At 35.3% G+C, this 24,450-nt stretch overlaps 1 protein-coding gene and 2 long non-coding RNA genes across 13 annotated transcripts in view; 1 reads left to right on the top strand and 2 right to left on the bottom strand.

The window, feature by feature from the left end:
- The window catches only part of LOC105488914 (zinc finger protein 385D), a 988,258-nt gene that overhangs the window by 421,902 nt on the left and 541,906 nt on the right, over positions 1–24,450 (top strand). The gene's annotated exons all lie outside the window — the stretch shown is intronic.
- LOC139361858 (uncharacterized) overlaps positions 1–24,450 on the bottom strand; it is a 157,575-nt gene that overhangs the window by 97,050 nt on the left and 36,075 nt on the right. The gene's annotated exons all lie outside the window — the stretch shown is intronic.
- Positions 363–23,679, bottom strand: LOC105488913 (uncharacterized). 2 transcript variants are annotated; one of them, XR_011619643.1, is made up of 4 exons: positions 23,561–23,679; positions 5,377–5,468; positions 1,814–1,918; positions 364–485 (listed from the first exon to the last, which is right to left on the bottom strand). It is a non-coding gene; the product is annotated as an uncharacterized lncRNA (long non-coding RNA). The 2 variants fall into 2 exon arrangements; XR_011619642.1 differs by lacking the exon at positions 1,814–1,918 and having other exon boundaries at positions 363–485.

The following is a 24,450-nucleotide window of genomic DNA, read 5'->3' on the forward strand; positions in this document are numbered from 1 at the left end:
TCAGGAAAAAAAAAAATAAAAAAAATAAAAAAAATAAAAAAACAACTGAGAAATTGGACATCTTTTTCATTTTCTTTTTTTTTTTTTTTTCAAAAAGGACCAACTGTGGGGCCAGTAGTTACAAAGATTCTCTGAAGCAAGTACATGGAAGAGCCCAGGAATTATTCTTTCTTTTTTTCTCCATTTGTATTTGTAAGAATATCTATATTTTTTTTTTTACACATACAATGATGCCAATTTCAGTTTTTAGCGAATGAAGGAGACAAAGAAGGAGAAATTTGTATCTCATGTCTGAAAGAGTTTAAACTTACCTTGATTTTTTTTATCTTGGCTAATGAAATTTTGTTCATTCTTTACTCAAGATTATAAAATGATTTGTGGGCCAATTGTATTAGATTGAATTAGAAGAGTTAAGTGGGAAATGATGATAACTAGCATTTATAGGCCATTGATTATATTCCAAGGCGTTGTGCAGAATACTTTGCCTGCAATTAAATGAATATCTAATGTAATATTTAGTCACTTTTGTACTAATGTCTTCATGACATTTTGTACCTATAATAATATCTAACATAAAATAACATTAATATTAGTAACCATTCTAAAATTGCTCTGAGTTAATTCTTGTATTTCTGCTCTGAATTTTTCTTTTTATTTTGATCAGTGTCATTGTCAGGACCATTATTTTAATTTACGCTTTGTTGCTTTTAATTTATATCTGTAGAATTCTGGGCATGCACACATTTTTAATCACTAAAGAGAAGAAAAACAAAGTTATTATTAGGTTATCACAATTACTTTTGCACCAATCTAATATAAAGAGGTCTCTAATACAAGGAGATCTCTTGCATATTCATTGTATTATACCTTAAAGGCATATGAATGGAGAAACTGTAAAACACCAGCAGCAGAAAAGTATAAAATAAATTGCTTTTACAAGAGGAATTCGGTATTTTGATTGGTATCATTTTTCAGAATATAGATTGAGATCAGAAAGTTTTATATATGGATTACTATATTCAGAATCTTAGGCAATAAGGATATTAATTTGGATAATGATAGAAGCAGTAAATAAAGTAAGATGGGAACTCTTTCCCCTCCCTATCCTTAACTGCATTTCTGCAAACTACTGTGGTTCTATGTATAGTTGATCACAAACTGAAAAACTAGACTAAGCACTGTTCACCCTTCTCCTGGCCACTGCTTTAATCATACCTCCAAACACACCCTCACACAGACCCAATACTACCATAAGAATGAAAGATGACAGTGACCTACACAGATGATAAACTTCTCCCACATGACTACTGCCACAGAGTTATAAGTGGAACATCCAGTTTGCTTCAGCTTTAGTAACCAGAAAAGAAAATGAGCATTTTAAGTATTACAGGAAAATTGTATTAAATTTCTTGGGAAAGGACCATTAAGTCCAGGTTGGGTTTTTGAACTAGGATAAAAATATTGAATAAAAGATACTGCTCCAAGCAAGACTACTGTTTAACAAATATTTGCCCAAAGAATAATTTATAAAACACTAGTTGTCAAAGATCATCTTGGAGAAAGTGGCTGGTGTTTAAATATTTGGAAAATGTGTTATTACATGGTCGCCCTCACATATTAGAGTAATGGTGACTCCAAGATGTCTTGCAACATGAAAATCAATTTTAACTTTGTTTAATGAAACATTTCCCCAGTATATATTAATGTTCCCTCATCAGGAAACAACTTTAAAACCACAGAAAATATGAGAATGTATGTTAGGCAAGAAAATGATAAGACAGAAAAAGGAAATCATCCGGTTCCAAAAAAATACCTTTCCACAGAGAGTCGGACACTTCCCCAGTTAATAGCACTGGCAAGAAGCCAGCATAAATATTGAACACATTTCCTTTCTGGGAGCTGAACTGCTGCATTCCATCTGAAAGAAATCAGTACTTCCATATTTTACATTCTTAAAAAAGAAGTAAGGAACCTAATTCTCTCTACAAAGCTTCTAAAATCCAGACCAAACCTTTTTTGTGAACATCATGTGCTATTTCTAAGCTGCCTGCTTGGCACCTCTGCTATGATGCCTTGCAGGCACCTCAAGGTTAACATTTCCAAAATTAAACTTCAGTGAACTTTTCTCCATAAGTATGCTCTCTGCAGGGATGTCTTCGCAGGGGGTGGTTCCACCATCCCCTGCTGTTTCTGTTGGTAACCTAGAATTTACCTTCTACCCATCTTTTTCCACACCTACCATTTCCCCCTCACCTATTGATCTTACCTCTGAAATCCCCATTTCTCTACTTCTGTTTACATCCAGCACCAGGATTCTAGCCAAATACATAATCATCTCTTCCCAGCAATACTCTCCTAAACATTTTCTGTCTGGCTTTATGTTGCCTTCCTCTTATTGCCCGTAATATGTTTTCCACAATTTAATGAGATGGACCTTTGAAAGGCACTCATATAACCAGGTAATTCCCTTGCTGCTTCTGTTGCTCTTAGGATTAAGGCTCACTTCCTTAACCTGGCCCACAGGACCCTGTGTGATGTCCTCAAAACCCATGTCACTTCTTTTTGTGGAGATTTTTCTCCTTAATTCTTTTCCTTTTAGTCGTAACAGTCTTCTCTCAATTTCTCGTAAGTTCTATGATCATTTTTATCTCAATTTCTGCAAATGTTCCTTCTTTCAGAGGTGCCCCCATCCCATCCAGTGCTCTCTCCCACTAAATGATGGATTTGTATGTATTCTTCAGAACTAATGTCTCAAGAAAAGCCTTTCCTGAATCCGTGGATCATGTTAGAATCCTATATGGATGCAATCCATTCACTTACAAAATACTTGGTAATCAGTTTTTCAACAATTGAAATGTAACAATTGATGAAATAATGCACGTAGCTCTACATTAGACATTTTAGAAATTGATGACAGGAAAGAAAATTCCTGTAAGTTTCTGTTCTTTCATTCATTTATTTAATATCCAAATACCAAGACCTTTTTTATATTCCAGGCATTCATTTGAAAATTATTTTCTTTTATTTTTTTAGTTGACATATTATAATTGCACATACTTATAGGATACAGAGTGATATTTTGATACATGTGTACAGTGTATAATACTAAAAACAGGATAATTAGCACATGTGTGTCCTTATTTATTATTTCTTTGTGTTATGAACATCAAAAATCTTCTCTTGTAGCTGTTTCAAAACATACAATAAATTATAGTTAACTATATTCAACCTATGGCGCCACAGATTACCAGAACTTGTTCCTCCCATCTAGCTGTAATTTTGTATATTTTAAACAACCTCTTCCTATTCTCCTCTTCTCCATATCCTCTAATACTCACGATTCTACTCTCTGCTTCCAAGAGCTCAATATTTTTTAGCTCCCACATGTGAGTAAGAACACACAGTATTTATTTCTGTGCCTGACTTATTTCACTTAATATGATATCCTTCAGGCTGCTGTGAATGATAGGATTTCATTCTTTTTATGGCTGGATAGTATTTCATTCTTTTTATGGCTGGATAGTATTCCATTGTGTGTATATATCGTATTTTCTTTATCCTTTTACCTCTCGATTAATATTTAGGTTAATTCCATATCTTCACGATTGTGAATAGTGCTGCAATAAACAAAGGAGTGTAGGTGTCCTTTTTATATACTGATTTCCTTTCCTTTGAATAAATAACCAGTGCTGGGATTGCTGGATTATATGGTAGTTTTATTTTTAGTTTTTTGAGAAAACTCCACACTGTTTTCCCTAATGGCCGTCCTAATTACATTTCCACCAACAGTGTACAAGGGATCCGTTTTTACAGCATCCTCACCAGCATTTGCTCTTTTTGTCTTCTTGGTAATAGCCATTCTAACTGGGGTGAGATGATATTTCATTATAGTTTTGATTTGTATTTCCCTGATGATTAGTGGTATTGAGCATTATTTTTCATATATTTGTTGGCCATTTATTTGTATCTCTTCATTTGAGAAATGTTTATTTAGATCCTCTGCCGCTTTTTAACCAGATTATTTGTTCTGTGAGTGCTTGTGTTAAGCAGGGTGTGTGTGTTGGTGTGTGTGTGTGTGTATATTGCTGTTTAGTTGTTGAGTTTCTTGTATATTCTGGATATTAGTCTCTTGTTGGATGTATAGTGTGCAAATATTTTCTCCCATCCTACAGATTTTTTTCATCACTTCTTGATTGTATTCTTGGCCGTACAGAAGTTTTCTGGTTTAAAATAGTCCATTTGTGTTTTTTTTGTTTGTTTGTTTTTGTTTTTGTTTTTTGTAGCCTGTGCTTTTGAAGTCTTAGCAATCAAATATTTGCCTACCTCAATGTTCTGAAACATTTCCCCTATGTTTTCTTGTAGCAGTTTTATAGTTTTGAGTCTTATGTTTCAGTATTTAATCCATTTTGAGTTGAGTTTTGTTGCCAGACACTCTTCTAGAAGCCAGTGAGCCAGAACTGAGTTAGACAAAGAAAGCTTCTGCCTTTTACAGATTTTCTCTTTCTGGGTCAGATTCTCTATTTTGCCTTGGAGTGAGGGGAGCAGTTAAATAAGTTGCCCTCTAAGATCCTTCTTGTCTCAGGTATTCCAGACAGCCTCACAGGCCCAAGGTTCCTTTTCCGTGTACCCACCCATGGGGCTAGCCCCATCTTCCATGGTGACAGGAGACCATGGTGACAAGGCTCCTTGCACTGTGTCTGAACAACTTCTGAGTACATCTGAGTACAACTCCTGTGACTGGAGTTAGGGCAAGTACCTTACATGGCTCTTTTCAGCACTCTGAAAATACCAATTTGAAATGAATGTGTTGATTGCCTTCAATCTTAGCTGAAGGGGAAAGATAGAGATTAGATTTCTGACTGATTCCTCACAAACACTGTGGTATTTTACAACTTTGTCAATTATTTTCTCTTACCGTTTTGGCTGGACAGATGAAAAAAATATCTTGAAGGAACAATTGCATTTCATTAGCTGCATTCAGCATCTCCATTTGTTTTTATCTGGCAATGCATTTTGCCTTATTATTTGAAGTGTGTTTTTCTTATCTGCTGTAGGCACTACACTTTATTCCCATTTGCTGATTTAAATAGATTTCTAACCAAGGAAAAGCACAAGATTCTCACATTGATGTATACTAAATTTCTGGTCTGGAATCATATGCTATTTGTGATACTTTAAGTGCAATGACATTTATGTAACTGTATTATTGGTTGTAGAATAACTTTAAAAGTAACTTTATTAACTACATGAAATAGAAACAACAAATACTAGAAACCTGTATTTTATGCTACAATCCCAGTAGGTGTTATTTTGTAATATTGCATTATGAAATCTCAGGGCTTTAAAGAAAGAACATTAGGGTTTGTATTTTCTCACCTGCCATAAAATGTAATACAATGTTTCATTTATCTTCAATGGTTTCTTTTCCTTGAATTATTTGTAATGAAAAAATATACTTGTACATTGCTCTGTTAAGAGAGAAAAAAAATAATATCGGAAACATCCATGGTTTATATTTAGAAAATTCTCTGATTGCTATCCCCAAGCCATCACTCTACAGCTTAATATTTATTTGAATTTTTATTTTAATAGTGAAGCTTTCTGCAGTAATTTAGAAAAATAGGTTATCCAGTTATAATAGAATTTGGCAATAGAATTTAGTTCTACCCTGGGGTTATATTACAGGTAAAAATGTTCATTTTCATTGACTTGGAACAAAGGTTTTATTTTTTATTAGATATATAGCTTCTTGTCAGTTACAAATAAGAGTGGTGATATCAACAAAATAAGAGCTCCTATTCATTAATCCCATAACATATGCCCAGCAAGGTGGCATTACATAAATATGTCTCATTTAGTTCTAATAGTGATCTTTTGGAGAAATATTGTTATTTCCTTTTAAGGATGAATAACTGAGAATTTGAAGTATGAAACTTATACAAATTCCTGTGACTAGAAAGCAATAAAGTACAAGCTCTGGCCTGCCTGACAGCAAAGCTGATGTTCCTGACCTCTATTGTCAATCTCCAGTGTCCCTAACTCCAAAATATAGGTCTTCTTAGTGTGATCATCTCGCAAAATGATTTTGCCCATTGTTTGTGCAAGCTAATATTCTTGGGTAGAAACAATAGAATATGATCTACAAGGCTTAGTTACATTAAATTTGAAAACAAATAAAGAAACAAAAACATTCAGGAAGGGTAGAGATTAGCTGGCATTTGCCCATTGCAGTGAATTATAACAGTTTTATTAAAATGGGAATCTCTCTGTGCATGTGTGTGGAGAAACACTCAGGCACCCTGGCGGTGATCTTGAGAAACAGGGTGCTGATTTGAATAGAATTGTTTCATCAAGTGCTGTCTTTTGCCTGAATGCCAAAATTAGTGGTACATTAGTATACTGATGAAACTGGTAAATCTACTCCTGAGACATTTTATTTACTAGTAGATGAATGGTGGTGACGTTTGGAGAGAGAACCTATGGGCTGGATAATAGAGAATTGAAGGGGAAAATGTCAAAGCAAAATGTTGGGTAGGCAAACTAAATGCATTATCAGCTTCTAAGCCATGAGGGAAAATCCATGTAGGAGGAAATGGGATGGAAATAAGGAGGAGATGGGGGCAGATGGTTATGCTTGGAGGCAGAGAGCTGGAGACAAAGCCTGCAGTGATTCCCCAACATAAGCAGAACACCAGTTCGAGCAATATATTATGCATATCCTCTGGGGTTTGGGTAGGCTTGTGCCATGTGAGTTTCTGAAGATGGAAAAGTGTGTAATTTTTCTTTTAAGACTGCTCAATAGGAATGCAGTATAGACTTTTTCCCCCTAGAAGAATGTCTTCTTCTTGCAGACATGGATGGCAGCTATTATAATCTCCAAGGATGCCATTGTTCATAAAGTAGGAAGACTCATGAAGATTAGTAGTGAGATGGGACCAAAGCCTCGGAACCAGGAAGAAATAAACTTGTCATAGAGTCATTACCAGAACAAAGTTATGAAATAGAAGTGGAATTTTATGGAAAGACGATAGTTGTGAACTACAATTATTGTATTAGGTCACTTGCATAGTAAGAACAATCTTGATGAAAAATGCAATTAGAGCACCAAGACTGAAAATACATAATATTCAGATGTATTACTTTGTTTTTACTTGCTGGCAAAGAAATATCCAAGACTGGGCAATTTAAAAAAGAAAGAGGTTTAATTGGACTTACAATTCCACATGGCTAGGGAGTTCTCAGAATCATGTCTGGAGGCAAAAGGCTCTTATTACATGGTGGCAGAAAGAGAAAATGAGGACGAAGCGAAAGTGGAAACTCCTGATAAACCCATTAGATTTCACGAGACTTATTCACTATCATGAGAATAGCATGGGAAAGACCTGCCCCTATGATTCAATTACCTCCCCCTAGGTCCCTCTCACAACATGTGGGAATTCTGGGAGATACAATTCAAGTTGAGATTTGGGTGGGGACACAGCCAAACCATATCATTCCACCCCTAGCTGCTCCAAATCTCATGTTCTCACATTTCAAAACTAATCATACCTTCCCAACAGTCCCCAAAGTCTTAATTCATTTCAGCATTAAAGTCCACAGTCCAAAGTCTCATCTGAGACAAGGTCAGTCCCTTCTGCCTATGAGCCCGTAAAATCAAAAGCAAACTAGTGACTTCCTAGATACAATGGGAGTACAGGTATTGGGTAAATACAGCCATTCCAAATGGGAGAAATTGGTTTAAAAAAAAGGGGAGGGGGTAGGGGGGCGGGGCTACAGGCCCCATGTAAGTCCGAAATCCAGCAGGGCAGTCAAATCTTAAAGCTCCAACATACTCTCCTTTGACTCCAGGTCTCACATCCAGGTCACACTGATGTAAGAGCTAGGTTCCTATAGTCTTTGGCAGCTCTGCCCCTGTAGCTTTGCAGGGTACAACCTCCCTCCAGGCTGCCTTCATGGGCTGGTGTTGAGTGTCTGTGACTTTTCCAGGTGAACAATGCAAGCTATTGGATCTACCATTCTGGGGTCTGGAGGATGTTTGCCCTCTTCTCACAGACCTACTAGGCGGTGCCTCAGTAGGGACTCTCTGTGGGGGCTCCAACCTCACATTTCCCTTCCACACTGCCCTAGCAGAGGTTCTCCATGAGCGTCCCAGCCCTGCAGCAAACTTCCGCCTGGGCATCCAGGCATTTCCATACATCTTCTGAAATCTAGGCAGAGGTTCCCAAGCCCCAACTCTTGACTTCCATGCATTCACAGACTCAACACCATGTGGAAGCTGCCAGGGCTTGGGACTTGCACCCTGTAAAGCCATGGCCTGAGCTTTACCTTGGCTCCTTTCAGCCATGAGTGGAGCAGCTAGGACACAGGACATCAAGTCCCTAGGCTGCACACAGCACAGGGACCCTAGGTCTGTCCCACGAAATCATTTTCTCCTTTGCCTGTGGGACTGTGATGGAAGGGTCTGCCATGAAGACCTCTGGCATGCCCTGGAGACATTTTCCCCATTTTCTTAGGGACTAACATTCAGCTTCTCAGTTATTTATGCAAATTTCTGCAGCTGGCTTGAATTTCTCCTCAGAAAATGGATTTTTCTTTTTCTATCACATTGTCAGGTTGCAAATTTTTCAAACTTTTATGCTCTACTTCCCTTATAAAACTGAATGCCTTTAACAGCACCCAAGTCACCTCTTGAATGCTTTGCTGTTTAGAAATTTCTTCCACCAGATACCCTAAATCACCTCTCTCAAGTTCAAAGTTCCACAAATCTGTAGGACAGGGGCAGAATGCTGCCAACCTCTTTGCTAAAATGAAACAAGAGTCACCTTTGCTCCAGTTCTCAACAAGTTCCTCATCTCCATCTGAGACTATCTCAGCCTGGACCTTATTGTTCATATTGCTATCAGGCTTTTAGTCAAAGCCATTCAACAAGTCTCTAGAAAGTTCCAAACTTTCCCACATTTCCTTCTTCTGAGCCCTCCAATCTATTCCAACCTCTGTCTGTTACCCAGTTCCAAAGTGATTTCCACATTTTTGGGTATCCTTTCAGCAATGCTCCACTCCCAGTACCAATTTACTATATTAGTTTGTTTTCACACTGCTGTTAAAGATATAACTGAGACTGGGCAATTTACAAAAGTAAGAGGTTTAATTGGACTCACAGTCCCACATGGCTGGGTAGTTCTCAGAATCATGGCTGGAGGCAAAAGGCTCTTCTTACATGGTAGCAGCAAGAGAAAGTGAGGAAGAAGCAAAAGCAAAAACTCTTGACAAACCCATCAGATCTCATGAAATTTATTCACTATCTTGAGAATAGCATGGGAAAGACCTGCCTCCATGATTCAATTACCTCCCCCTGGGTCCCTCTCACAACAGGTGAGAATTCTGGGAGATACAATTGAAGTTGACATTTCGGTGGGGACACAGCCAAACCATATCACCACAGATAATAAACTTTAAGTCATGGCAAAATTGGATCACCTGATGGAGAAAGACTGTGGATCACAGGATAAATAATACAGATTGCTTTCTTCTTGAGGCATGCTTTTGTTGAAGGTCTTGGATTGGCCCCTGAAGTCATGCATCCCTCTTTTTGAAACAGGCTTATCACATGATTATTTTGAGAGATTATGTTTAGCAATAGCACTCACTCCAATGACCAAAATCATGCATCACTTTTTACCATTGCATGTGTATTCCTAAAAGCGGAGGATACGTTAACCACTGTGAACAAATCCCTCTGACATATAGATTGTTTTAAACATGTCACTCTATTGGCCAGGAATTTACATCCAGTTATTGAAAAGTTAAGTACAATGCAAAGTATTTAGTTTTTCCAAGGTCACCTCTTAGTTGTCTCCCTTTTACACAATTACAATTAGATCACTGTAGAGGGTCAGTCCTTTTTTTTCTTCTGCCAGTCAAACTTTATCATTTTAAACTTACCTTTATCTTCTTGTTATTACTATTGTATTATAAAATATAGTAAGTGTGAAAATGAGCAAGAATATCACATTTGTAAAGGAAGCCCCTATACAGCAGGTGGGGACAATGATCTCGTTCACATCTAGGACTCTGGATGAATAAACTCAGGTTCTTTTTCTTTTTCATTTCATTTTCTTCTCTTCTCTTTCTTTCTTTCTTTCGCTTTTTTTTTTCCTGAGACATAGTCTCACTCTCACACCCAGTCTTCAATGCAGTGGCGTGATCACGGCTCACTGCAGCTTCTATCTCCTGAGCTCAAGCGGATCCTCCCACCTCAGCCTCTTGAGTACTGGGACTACAGGCATGTGCCACTAGACATGGATAATTTTTTTCTTTTTTAGAGAGACAGGGTCTCATGGTGTTTTCCAAGCTCATTTCATGTACCTGAGCTCAAGTGATCAACATGCCTGGGCCTCCCAAACTGCTGGGATTTCAGACATGATCCACTATGTCTGGCCAATAAACTCAGGTGCTTACCCATCTGTGAAAAACCACAAAAATATTCCCTTCTTTGAATTATGGAAGAATTAATTATCTGTGTCATGCCAGTAGTACTTAGCATGTGCCAGTATGGAATTGGCATGCAGTAGATATTTAATAAATGATGAAACTAACCCTCTTACCACCATAACTCAATGAGTTAATCAAAAATACTCAATTTTGTAACGTGGATTAATTAAATGGTCAAGCTGAATCTATGCAGCAGGGTAAACTGAGAATTTGAGAACAGACTGCAAAATTTCGGTAAATTCAAGTTTTTGGTTTGGCACCACTGCGTAGTGTTTCTTCGCCCAGGCTTCAGTTTTAACAGAGACGATTTTGAATCCAGAATCATCTTTCTTAACCTTCTGATTTCTTAAGAAGCATCAGAAGCTTAAGAAATCACCTCCCTGTTTAGGTGATATTTATTGGCCAGATTTAGGGAGATGGATATGGGAGAATATTGGAGACAAGAGAAACCATCTTCTTCCTCCCCATCTTTGGGGGTGGAATTACCTGCATTTTCCATGTAGCTTGGTTTTTTTCTTCCATGCCCTGTCTCCACTCTCTGCAAGAAGGTAAGAACTTTAGTTTCCATCTCCTTTATCACCTGCTTCCTCCAGCCATTTTAAGAACAGAGCCAGCAAGAAGGATAAACAGCCAGTTGCCTATAGTGTTGTATCCAAATTTATGTTACTGTACTGTGTTTTGTAGGAGGAAGGAGGAATTTTATAAAGATTTTTTCCTTTGTTTGATGAAATAACTTGTCATACATTTTCACAATGATGCTCTATTTGTAGTAACACAGAAATATCTGTTGGTAACAATAAAAAACCTTGAGTTTTTATGATAAAAGTTAAAAGTCAGTCTCAAGCACTCCAGTGAACTCACAGGGGCGTCACCAGATTTCTAAGTGTTTCAAAGGCTAGACAGTCTTGCAGGCCACTTGCTTGGGGCTAGTCACAGTTTCAACATTAGATTGTGCTACATTCCTTTTCATTCTGTCATATTTTTGTAAAGCTTCATTTTCAGTGGTTGCTGTGATATGATGCAAGTAAAACACAAAAGTGAGTGAGGACAGGGAAGTGAGGGTGGGGATGTCTAACATTATTCCAAAGTTTAGTAAATTGTTTTGGGTCCAGCAGGAACATGGATTCCCTTAGTAAGTCGCTGTGATAATTTAAGAATGAAATAGAAATAATGTTTTACCTTCAGTTAATATATATTAGCGAATCATGTTGCTACTACGTTGTTAGGATATAACCATTAAGGATATAAAAATTATGTTGTTTACACCTAACTAATTAACAAACAGCTCACATATTTCTTTTGGCCTAGGGGCACCATGTAAATATTACTGAGACAGTAAAATTGCTACAAAATGAGAAAGTTTAGAAATCTCTAGGTTGAGGAGTTATTCGAAGTGTTACTAGGGCTCCTCAGACCCTTGTGAGCCTATAAAATAATTAAAAACTCGCATCAGGAGAATGTGTCAAAAACCATAATCTTGAGAATATTGATCCCTATGTGTTTACTTGAAACAAAGAACATACTGGGGCGAGTTACTTAAAGACAAATTTCATCTGCGATGGGTCAAACATCACCTAATGCGTACGTGTTAAAATGGAATATTCAGGCGTTGAAGTTGTCATTATTATAAAACCCTTGTTACAGCAAAAAAACTGAGGTACAGAGAGAATTATTAACAAAGCAAAGCAATGAGAAGACTTGACTCAATATTGTGCTTTTGAGGACTGATGTTGTATCTTATCTTCCAAATGGGGGTGGAGGGCAGCTCTAATGCTGTGATTAAATAAAATCTGACTTTTTACCTTAAAATAATTCAATTAGAAATAATTTGAGTATCTTTTTCTTGTTTTTCTTTTTTGTCCAGCTTATGTTTTTCAATGATGTTATAAATATGGCTCAACAAAGCAGGTTGGAAGGGATCTCATTTTTTAAAATTCTGTTCTTTGCTACAGGCTACATGTGCCTTCATTGTGTGTGATTATATGTGAGTAAGTTTACTACCATAATTAGAAATTACTTACTCCAATTTTCTCTAATTTCCAAATACTACAGTGGTATCTTTGTGCAAGCCTAAATAAATTACTCTCTCAGGCATCATATTTATTTTAGTTACATGAACATTAAAAAAAATGAATGGCTGGGTATAGTATTTGCTGAAGTTAAATAGAAGGGCAAAAATTCTCTCTATTCCTTGAATGTTTAGAAAACACAGGGGCTTAGTTGAGGTAAAAATATGAGTTAATGTCATTTTCCTGGAAGCTATCCTATTTAAAAATAGCCACTAACAACCAAAGCTGTTGAATAAACTGTATTTTAGCCATTTGATAGAACTTTTCTTACAAGTATTACTTGGATGTAAATATTTAATCTTGCTGAAATTATCTTTGTTCAGGAAGTTTCAAGTATAGCATAATGAATATAGTCATAAAAGATGAATCAAAGGAGAATAATATAATGAAACATCAGAATGGAACTCAAAGAGTCAGTCAATTTTACGTTTTTTCCAGATGTTTTACTGTCATCTAAAAACTAAGTAATTACACATTGAGCTTGATGTAACTTTTTAGAGGAAAATAAAAGTTTTATTCTGAGCCTCTAGTTTGTAAGTTCTGCTGCTTGCCTAAAATGTGCATTTCCCACATGACCTTTACAAATGTTTCATTAGATTTAATTAAACAGAAACGGGAAAAAAAGGAAACACTTGAGGAAAATCTGGCCAGCAGAGAAGATAATATTGTAGAGTACTCAGGTTTGACAATTGTGGTAGTTTGTAACCCAACAAAGAACATGAAGTTGGAAAATAAAGAAGATAGACACCTGTAATCTTGATTTTGTGATTGCTGAATGTGTTTAGCAAGGGGAGAGGAATAGATAGTACTTAAGGCATCATGGGGAACCTCTTTGAAAGTCTGAGAAATGAGTTTACAGACCATGAACATTTTTCATGTAACCAGCAATTCTACCTTTGGCATCAGAAATTTTATTTGAGTTTAGTTTATGTATGATATAAAAGGTAACGAAAATGTTTAGTTTTAGAACTTTTGAAGGAATCATAAAATATATTAAGTATCAGGTACATTCTTATACTATTGTATCAAAAGACTTTGATAGCAGTCACCAAAACTTAGTCTATAATTATATGAAATAAATATATTTAAGTGACTGTTTTATGCCAAACTCTGAGATAGTAGTTAAATTTGAAGTATTTAATTATCACAACCACTTTCTGAGTTAGGTTTCATTATAAAACCTATATTTTAAAGATGAGAAAACTGAGGTTTAGGGAGATTCCAAAATCATCAAATAAGTAATGACATCAGGACCCAGGCCATCTGACCTTAAAAATATAGTCCATTTTTTTCACATTTTAATAATTCGAATATCAGGTTGCAGCTTAAAATTAAGGCAAACAATTTTGTATCTTGTTTATGTTTATTGATGCCTCTCCTAATGAGGCCTTTTATTAAATTCAAAATGTGTTTTAAAACTGTATGGTGTCTTAGAATCAACAAAATGTCATGTTAGAGAGTAAAACAAAGACCACTAGATCTTAGGAATGGGAATAATAGCGGAGATGCCAGGCAAGGAAATACAGATCAGTGAGAAAAATCAGAGTATTCCACTGAGGGGTCAATTCAGGATATTTAAGCCATGAGAAGAGAGAGGAAACTATCATAGTTACTACGTCATAGTTACATCATACATAACAATTAAAAGCAGCATTCTGGATAGGAAGGTATGAGATCATTGGTACATAGTTGCTTAAAAAGAGTCCCATTGTTCTTTGCTCAAGAGAGTCCTGTGTTGAGATCAGAGGGTAGTTAGGTCCTAAAGATCTAAAATAATGGAGTTCCTCAAAGGTCATGGTTTTTCAACAGTCTCATCTAGTTAATGATCTTTGTGGAAAAACATAGCATTCAGTTTTACTATCTCCATGCAAGTGCTGCAGAAATGGAAAGTTTTTCTTTCCATTCTTTTTCCAGGGGCTAACTAAAAGAATATAAACTCAAAAGAGGGGGAGAATCCTACCTTCAAGCCAATGATTTAGAAAATACATGGTATATATAGAACAAATTTAAAAGTTGAAGGGTTTAAGTATGTATAGTAAAAGTGGGGCCTGAATAAAGACGATGTAGGTGCACCAACAGCTTCACTTTTTAAAGAAGCAAAGCATAGTCATGGAAAACAAGTAGTGGAGACAGTGTAAGAACCTTAATTCAGAAAATAGGGTCTTATTCAACATAGTATTGGAAGTTCTGGCCAGGGCAATCAAGCAAAAGGAAGAAGTAAAGGGTATTCAAATAGGAAGAGCGAAAGTCAAATTGTCTCTGTTTGCAGATGACGTGATTGTATATTTATTTAGAAAACCCCATCGTCTCAGCCCCAAATCTCCTTAAGCTGATAAGCAACTTCAGAAAAGTCTCAGGATACAAAATCAATGTGCAAAAATCACAGGTATTCCTATACACCACTAATAGACAATCAGATAGCCAAATCATGAGTGAACTCCCATTCACAATTACTACAAAGAGAATAAAATACCTAGGCATATAACTTATAAGGGATGTGAAGGACCTCTTCAAGGAGAACTGCAAACCACTGCTCAAGGAAATAAGAGAGGACACAAACAAATGGAAAAACATTTCATGTTTATGGATAGGAAGAATCAATATCATTAAAATGGCCATACTGCCCAAAGTAATTTATAGATTCAATGCTATCCACATCAAGTTACCATTGACTTTCTTCACAGAATTAGAAAAAACTACTTTAAATTTCACGAATATCCAAAAAAGAGCCCATATAGCCAAAACAATCCTAAACAAAAAGAAGAAAGCTGGAGGCATCATGCTACCTGACATCCAACTATAGTACAAGGCTACAGTAACCAAAACAGCATGGTACACGTACCAAAACAGATATACAGACCAATGGAACAAAACAGAGGCCTCAGAAATAATGCCACACATCTACAACCATCTGATCTTTGACAAACCTGACAAAAACAAGCAACGGGGAAAGAATTCCCTATTTAATAAATGGTTCTGGGAAAACTGCCTAGCCATATGCAGAAAATTGAAACTGGACCCCTTCCTTACACCTTGTACAAAAATTAACTCAAGATGGATTAAAGACTTAAATGTAAGACCTAAAACCATAAAAACCCCAGAAGAAAACCTAGGCAATACCATTCAGGACATAGGCATCGGCAAGGACTTCATGTCTAAAACACTAAAAGCAATGGCAACAAAAGCCAAACTAGAAAAATGGGATCTAATTAAGCGAAAAGAGCTTCTGCACAGCAAAAGAAACTACATCAGAGTGAACAGGCAACCTACAGAATGGGAGAAAATTTTTGCAATCTACTCATCTGACGAAGGGCTAATATCCAGAATCTACAAAAAACTCAAACAAATTTACAAGAAAAAAACAACTCCATCAAAAAGTGGGCAAAGGATATGAATAGACACTTCACAAAGGAAGACATGCGGCCAACAAACATGAAAAGAAGCTCATCATCACTGGTTATTAGAGAAATGCAAATCCAAACCACAATGAGATACCATCTCATGCCAGTTAGAATGCTGATCATTAAAAAGTCAGGAAACAACAGATGCTGGAGAAGGAGTGGAGAAATAGGAAAACTTTTACACTGTTGGTGGGAGTGTAAATTAGTTCAACCATTGTGGAAGACAGTGTGGCGATTCCTCAAGGATCTAGAAGCAGAAGTACCATTTGACTCAACAATCCCATTACTGGGTATATACCCAAAGGATTATAAATCATTCTACTATAAAGACACATGCACACATATGTTTATTGTGACACTATTCACAATAGCAAAGACTTGGAACCAACCCAAATGCCCATCAATGATAGACTGCACAGGGAAAATGTGGCACATATACACCATGGAATACTATGCAGCCATAAAAAGGGTGAGTTCATGTCTTTTGCAGGGACATTGATGAAGTTGGAAACCATCATTCTCAGCAAACTAACACTGGAACAAAAAAAAAAAAATACTGCATGTTCTCACTCATAAGTGGGAGTTGCACAATGAGAACACATGGACACAGGGAGGGGAACATCACACACCAGGGCCTGTTGGCTGATGGGGGGATAGGGGAGGGATAGCTTTAGGAGAAATACCTAATGTAGATGATAGGTTGATGGGTGCAGCAAACCACCGTGGCACTTATATACCTATGTAATAAACCTGCACATTCTGCACATGTATCCCAGAACTTAAAGTATTAAGAAAGGAAAGGAAAGGGAAAAGGAAAAGGGAAAGGGAAAAAAGAAAAAGGAAAAAGGAAAAGGAAAAGGAAAGAAAGAAAATAGGGACCTGGAGATGAAGGCTGAACTCAGAAAGCACTCATCTAGTTTAGACTGCCCTAAAACACTTGAGCTCAATAGCATTCCAATACAGCTACACTCCACTGAGAGGCCCAGCAATAAACATAGCCACCCCGACTGATGGGATAGAAAAGGCACAGCACATCAGGATGGAGGATGAAACACAGGCTCTCAAGGAGAAAACATTTCTAATGTGTGCACACACAGACACACACACTCACAAGTATCTAAAAGGGCACCATGTCATATAGAATTTTTAAACACTATTGAAAAATCAGGGAATATATTTGTAGTATTTTGTCAAAACTGTTTGCCTGAGAATTCTTGTAATTCAATTGGAAAATAAAGTTTCCAACAGAAACTTAAGTAGATGATAAAAGGAATTGTCACAAAACAAATGAACAACGAGTATATTAAATATCACAATGTCACTAGTAACTAAATACATGTAAGTTAAAGAGCAAAAATGGTAAAAAGGTAAAATTTTTGGATATTAAGTAAGGACATGAAATACTGCAAAACCTAATGTATTGGAGGAAAAATAGACCATTCCTAGAAGGTAATTTGTCAGTGTAATTGCTAAAACTATAATAATTATTTAATTTTAAAGTTTATCATTGTTAATTTTATCCTAAAATCCAACACAAGATCAAAGGCAGATTTCTTATACTTCATAGCAAAAATTATTTTTCAATTGTGACATAATAGTTAATTTCACATTTTTTGTTCTTCTATATTTTTCAGCGTTTTTACAGTGAACAATGAAATTGAGAAAAAATGACAAGGAATGAAATAAGTATTTGTCTCATGCAATGGGAAAACATAGAGAAGGCAAGCGTATGGATTATAGCAGAATCTAATGAATTAGAAAACCTAAAACTGATAAAGAAATCAAAATATTATATGCCAATTCAATATATAGAAATCTGGTATTTTTCACAATGAAAATGGCATATACAAATATACAATACTAGATGTGAGAAGCAGGGTAGTTACCTGACTATATGACCGAAACCTTCCAGCAATATTGAATATTTTACTATAAAATGTAAATTTTCTAAGAGACTTAAGGAATTTAAGGAGGAGCAGAAAATCAGTACCTATGGAAAAACTTGTCAGTGCAAAGAAAGAAAAGAAAAACTTGCCTCCTAAAAGAGTTTCTGGGTTCAGAATGTTTTATTAATACCAGGAAAGTTTTTTTATTTGCTTTTTATATTTTATGTCATAGAGCCAATATTGGAATGCTTTTTTTCTCTTAAATCTCTTAAATCTATTTTAGTAAGTTAAAATTAGGGCCATTTATGATATTTATTGATATAATTAAGAAAAGAGAAGAATCAATCCAATTTTGATGGTGGATGGAACTATCAGATGTTACACAGCTTTAGTAATTATAATAGTGGATATTGACAGAAAAAAGATGGGCATTAATTAGTGAATTATAACAGAAAGTCCAGAATCAGACATAAATTCATATGAAAATTAATTATAATGGCAGCATTTCAAATGAATGAAGAGTGGGTTTTTCAAGTGGTATCAGAACAAAGAACTAATTACATCAAAAATTAAAAACAATATCTTGCTCTCTACTTCATATAATATGGTAAAACAAAACCCAGGAGAAATATTGCTTCAAAAGTAACAAATTCTAAAGTTAAATATGAACATATACATAATCCTGACTTGGAAAAGGCCTTTCTAAGCGTAACTCCAATGATTGAAACCATAAATTTAAAAATTGATATATTTTGGTGTATCAACAAAAATATAGATGATAGAAGATAAATGGATTAATACATACAGAGATATTACATGCAAAAAATAGTCATGTGCATGTCCAGTTTAAAAATAACTTATGACTGGGCGCAGTGGCTCACGCCTGTAATCCCAGCACTTTGGGAGGCCGAGGCGGGTAGATCGTGAGGTCAGGAGTTCAAGACCAGCCTGGGCAACATAGTGAAACCCTGTCTCTACTAAAAATACAAAAAATTAGCTGGGTGTGGTAGTGGGCACCTGTAATCCCAGCTACTCAGGAGGCTGAGGCTGAGGCTGAGGCTGAGGCAGGAGAATGGCTTGAACCCAGGAGGTGGAGGTTGCAGTGAGACGAGATTGTGCCATTGCACTCCAGCCTGGGCAACACAGCGAGACTCTATCTCAAAATAAATAAATAAATAAATAACTCATAAAATACATGAAAGAGCCTTGAAAAACAACTTTAAAAGAGAATGGCTCTACTGTACCATAAATGTGTCAATATTTTTATATAAGCAACTCAAAAGATATTTAAATTATAAATTTGCTATTGTATTTATAAGTTTGATGCTGTGTGTAGAGTTGTAAGTAAAATATTCAGTATTTCTTATACCCAAGTGTTATATTAATTATTACACACTTTCATGAGTGCAAACTGAAATATTTATATCACCTTTGACCCCAAAATTCCATTTGGAAAAATTTAGGTTAAGAAAGAAATCGTAGATTCACAAGATATTTCTCAGGCATGCTCAAACTGATGTTTTTTTCAGAAGGGTCAAATTGGTATTAATCCACAAGTCCAGTCAGGTATTTGAATGGTAGATCCGCACATTGCAGTGTGATATGGCTTCTTAAAAATGTTTTTGTGGAAGATGCTTCAAAATGAGAAAGTAATTTTTTAATGTTTTATTTTTACTCTTTAGACACAGAGTCTCGCTCTATCACCCAGGCTGGAGTGCAGTAGCGCAATTTTGGCTCACTGCAACCTCTGTTTCTTGGGTTCAAGTGATTCTCCTGCTTCAGCTGCTCTAGTAGCTGGGATTACAGGTACAAGCTACCACGCCCGGCTAATTGTTGTAGTTTTAGTAGAGACGGGATTTCACCTTGTTAGCCAGGCTGGTCTCCAACTCCTGAGCTCAAGTGATCCGCCTGCCTCAGCCTCTGGAAGTTCTCGGATTACAGGTGTGAACCACTGTGCCTAGCCTGAGAGAATAATTTGTAACATAGTGCTACAGGAAAATAAATCAGTTCATATGAACATTCTGTTTAAAAATATATGTTAGAGAAAACAAAAATTTCAAAAACTTTCCCATTTCTTTTTATCTTTAAAATCTAATGAATTAAATTTCAACTTTGCAATATCTACAAACTAATGGGTGACTCCGTGTAGACTACTTTACGTGTTGAATTTCTTGTACATGATACGCAGCATTGAATAGATATATGTAAAAGTGTTTTGTGTATATAAAGAATGTAAAATAACTAATAGACTTAAATATTTTACTTTCTCTAATTCTCTCATTTTAAATAGAGGATGGAAATGGTTAAGTTAAAAAAGAAAAGTTTTCTTTCTCTTTAAAATAAAAATCAAGGAACCAATACTTCTCCAAAAGAAGAGATCCTAATTTTGTGGTTCACCAGTGTATGACTTTGGAGCAATAGATAAATACATTTGGTGAATTGATCCGTGACCTGAGCAGCGGTCAGCTAAATCAGCTAATTTGCCATGAATATGCACACTGTATTAAGTAAAATTAAGACATGATTACTGAGTTCAGCTTAAATTCATATTACTGTGAACTGGTTTCTTAATTTTTAGAGAGCTCTGAAATTGAGAAGCATAACTCAAAATGTAAAACTTATTAATCTGAGTTCCTCAAAGAGGAAATGAAGCATAATTACTGATGTTTCCAGTATAAACATATAATATGAGTTCATCAACTTAATGTGTCAAGGCACATATTTAAACAATTTTTCTTTAAGACATTTCACAAAGTTGAGTAATTCCACAGTGTAGGTTAACATGACAATTCTAGTTAAGGGTAGGATTAAGAAACTTACATCAATTGGGCGGAGGATCACTGAGCCAAACACATAATAAAAGAACAAAATAAGTTTTTGAAGATAAATATTTACCATCATGTAAAATTCTTAGTCCAGAAAAAAACATTTGTTCCACCTACTTTATGTCATCTTTCACATGAGCAAAGTAATTTAATCTTGATAGCTCTCTAGGCATTATTATTTTTGTTATACAGAAATTGAAATTAAGTTTTTCAGTGAATTGTTGAAGTTTTCACAGGTAGTGAGTAGAAAAAACAGGCTTAAAATGTTTGCTCTTCTGTGCAGAAAACATACAACTAACATGTATCTCACCATGAACATGCATTTTGCATGCATTAACATCCATATAGCTTAAAATTTTTTTCTGAAGACCAGACAATATTCACAAACTGTTAAATCAGTTATTTTACTATCCCAGCCTATGTGACATAGAAAAATTTCTCACTCTCCTCTCTCTGTCTCTTTCTCTCTTTCATTCTCTTTCTCTCAATCTGTCTCTCTTGCTATATATATGTGTATATATATACATATACATATATATGCACATATATATACATGCACACACACACATTCAAATACAGAGTCAGTGAATATCTGCATTTATTATTTGACAAATATGATGTATATCTTCTAAGAATCTACCTATGTGTAAATTGAAAATAAGAATTTCAAATTATTCATATTGATAGTGAATTTGTAATATTTTCTATGTAAATGAGAGCTCCAAAACTCATTAAGAAGTATTCATCTGTACTCTATAAAATGAAGATGAAGGTCTTGACCTAGTAATACTTTACATATATATCTGCATTTTTATAATTTTATTCATCAATGAATTTGCTCATTTATTCTGAAAAAATTAAATGTGTCATAAAATAATATAAAATAGTAATCTTCATTTGACTTTCAAATATTTTTTCTCCTCTCTCATCCCATAACACTAATGAGCATTCTCTTGTCAAAGTTGGGAGTTAAGAAATTTAACATTTCTAAATGATTCTGTAAACCTAGTTATTCTCCCACCCTTCAGCTGGACTGCTTTGAAAATACAATGTGCAAAGCTGCAGATTAACAGTACTTAAATGCACAGGGTTGATGTAATTTCAGGCTGCTTGAATTAACTCTCTTTGACAAGCCTTTCCTAGCAAAGCACTAGCAGAAAAGTTCCTCTTTGTCTACAGTTATAAGTCAGGCTCCAGTCACTGGGGGTTTTCACATTGTTTCTAATATATTGGTGCTCAGACAAAGTCGAATCATCCCCTATGAAAGCTCGACTGCCCAACGGGTATAAACCCAATTGTCAGTGGTTTATTCAGCTTTGACAGTTCTCAGTGTGATCCTAACAGCCTTTGGTAAAACAAGAAGGCAAGAGAAAAGCTCCAGAGACGTCCTTCTATTCATTTCTGTAATAGTTTTCTTGCCACAGGAGACTTAAGAAGATTTGTACAGCCTGCTCTCTTTTCATTAGCAGCAAGTGCAATGCTGTTGGGTAAGTTAATGTGGAAGACTGTAAAAAAGAAGGGTGCTGTATATATGAATGTTTACTCCATTTAAAGAACTATCCTTTTACTTAAGTGCAATACAGCTGAAAACGTAAATAAATGGTAAACATATTTAATATTTTCTTAATCAGACTTAGTGTCTGGCTTCATTCTGTTTGTTGAATGCAATTCCATGGTTCACTGGGTTTTTGGTATGAACATGTTAAAATTATCATTATTGAACTGACAAGGAAACTGGTTGAATTTTTAACACGATCATAATTCTTGTCATCAAATGTAACAATATTTAATGATTTCTTTGTATTTCCATATGCAACAAAATGCATCAGTGTTTTCAGGCTTAGTTTGGCCATTCCATTAAACTGCCAGGACTAAATTACCGTTCATGTAGTATCCTTATTTCCTTCTTTGCTAGCAAAATTATATTTGGTTAGTAAAATTTCTAACTTTGGTTGAGAAAAATCTACATGTTTACTTTAGTTATAGCACACTGTAACCTATAAATGTATTTGTTGATTATATACATAAAAGAAAAAGACATTACCTTACAAGGTAGTATATATAATTTGTTGGGTGCATGTTGCTATTTTCTTTTATAATTTAATCTATATTGTATCATATGAACTAATTTCCAAATTAAAATATTGATGAAATATACTGAATATATTATAATTAGTAGATGTATCATTTTTTCCATGATGTTATCACTGCACAAGTCATTAATTCTATCAAAGATCAATATTTGATAAACTGGAGCATAGAAAAAGAGATAAGTAAGACAGGATGAGTCAAATAAATAATTACTTATTCATTACTAGTTAGTCACTTCTATAAATTAGTCAGTTATTGCTTCAAGATGCCTTTTTTCACTATAAGCTAGGAAGTACCAAAATGTGAACTGGGTGGAATAAATTAATACTTCCCTCATTTTTAGGCCTTCCAGTATGACATAGCTGAATTTAGCATAAAGTTAAGACCTTTTTTGGCTTCTCTGATACAATTTTTATTATTAGAAGTATGAGTTCTTATGTGAAGTAATATTGTATTTATAAGTTCTTAACCGTTGTCATGACAATTCCAGTGTGGACCTAGAAGGGTTAAGTTATAACATCTTACGAGGCAAAATAAGTGATAACTGTAAAATGAGATGAAGTTGGCCTTCAGCTTTCGGTGAAATCCTATGTTTTTTAGATATGTTACAGAACAGCATATATTATATCTGTGATTAGGGATGTCTTAAACAGTGACCCGATTAAAGAACTGCCGATAGAAGTGTTCTTTTCTTCCCCTACAGCTTTAAATTGTTTCCCCTGACAGTTTGTGATGGTGTGTTGACATTTTGAAATATCAAAGCAGAGAATAATCATTGATACAGCTGTCTGACTTACCATGGTTCCTTATTAGAGCAATCATGTTACCACGGGCCATACTTCTGTCAACAGCACTTCATCACAGATGCCCCAATTGCCCATATATGCATGGAAGCTCAGAGCATTGCCTGCCAAAGATGCAATAAATCAAGGAGCAAATTATGTGGCTGTTTCTGCAGTGCTTAGATATTTTTGTGTCCTCGTGGCCACGTGCTTTTATTCACTTACTAAGTTTCTAAGCAATGCATTAGCTGGAGGATGAGTCCCTACATTCTGTTTGTATTATGTGTCATTGGAAGGAAGATGACTCACTAGAAATTAGAATGTGGATTATAATCTAAAAGAATCCCTCATTTGTGGACAGGTTTAGGAAAAGAATTCAAATCAATTTTTATTTGCTTATTCTCCTCTGATCACTTAAAAAAGAAGTCATTTTATTGTAAAAACAAACTAATTGAATACCAAGTGGGTATGATTTATCTAAAAATAAAAATATAATAGTATTTCAGAAAATTTAAAAATCATGCTGTAAAATTTTTGACAACTTATCAGTTACTTGACATAATACACATAAAGTGTTACTGTTTTGTCATGTCCTTAGCTATAACATACATACTTAACATACATATGTGTATGTTGTATGTATTTTCTTTATAAAAGAGAAAAGTTCTAGGAGAGCAGCATTTCCCAAATTCAAAAAGAATAATTGTATATAACCTAATGGCTTTAGCCATAGGATTTTGTAAAAGGACCTAAGGCTAAGAGTGAGGAAGAACAAACCATTTTTTTAAAAAATAATTTTTATTTTCCATCATAGAGCCTCAAATTAATTGTAGAATGAGGTGGGCCATAACACATAAAAGAAAAAGAGGCCAGGCGCGGTGGCTCACACCTGTAATCCCAGCACT

The sequence above is a fragment of the Macaca nemestrina genome, chromosome 2 (genome assembly GCF_043159975.1).
Source record: "Macaca nemestrina isolate mMacNem1 chromosome 2, mMacNem.hap1, whole genome shotgun sequence".
In the NCBI taxonomy this organism is placed as follows: Eukaryota; Metazoa; Chordata; class Mammalia; order Primates; family Cercopithecidae; genus Macaca; species Macaca nemestrina.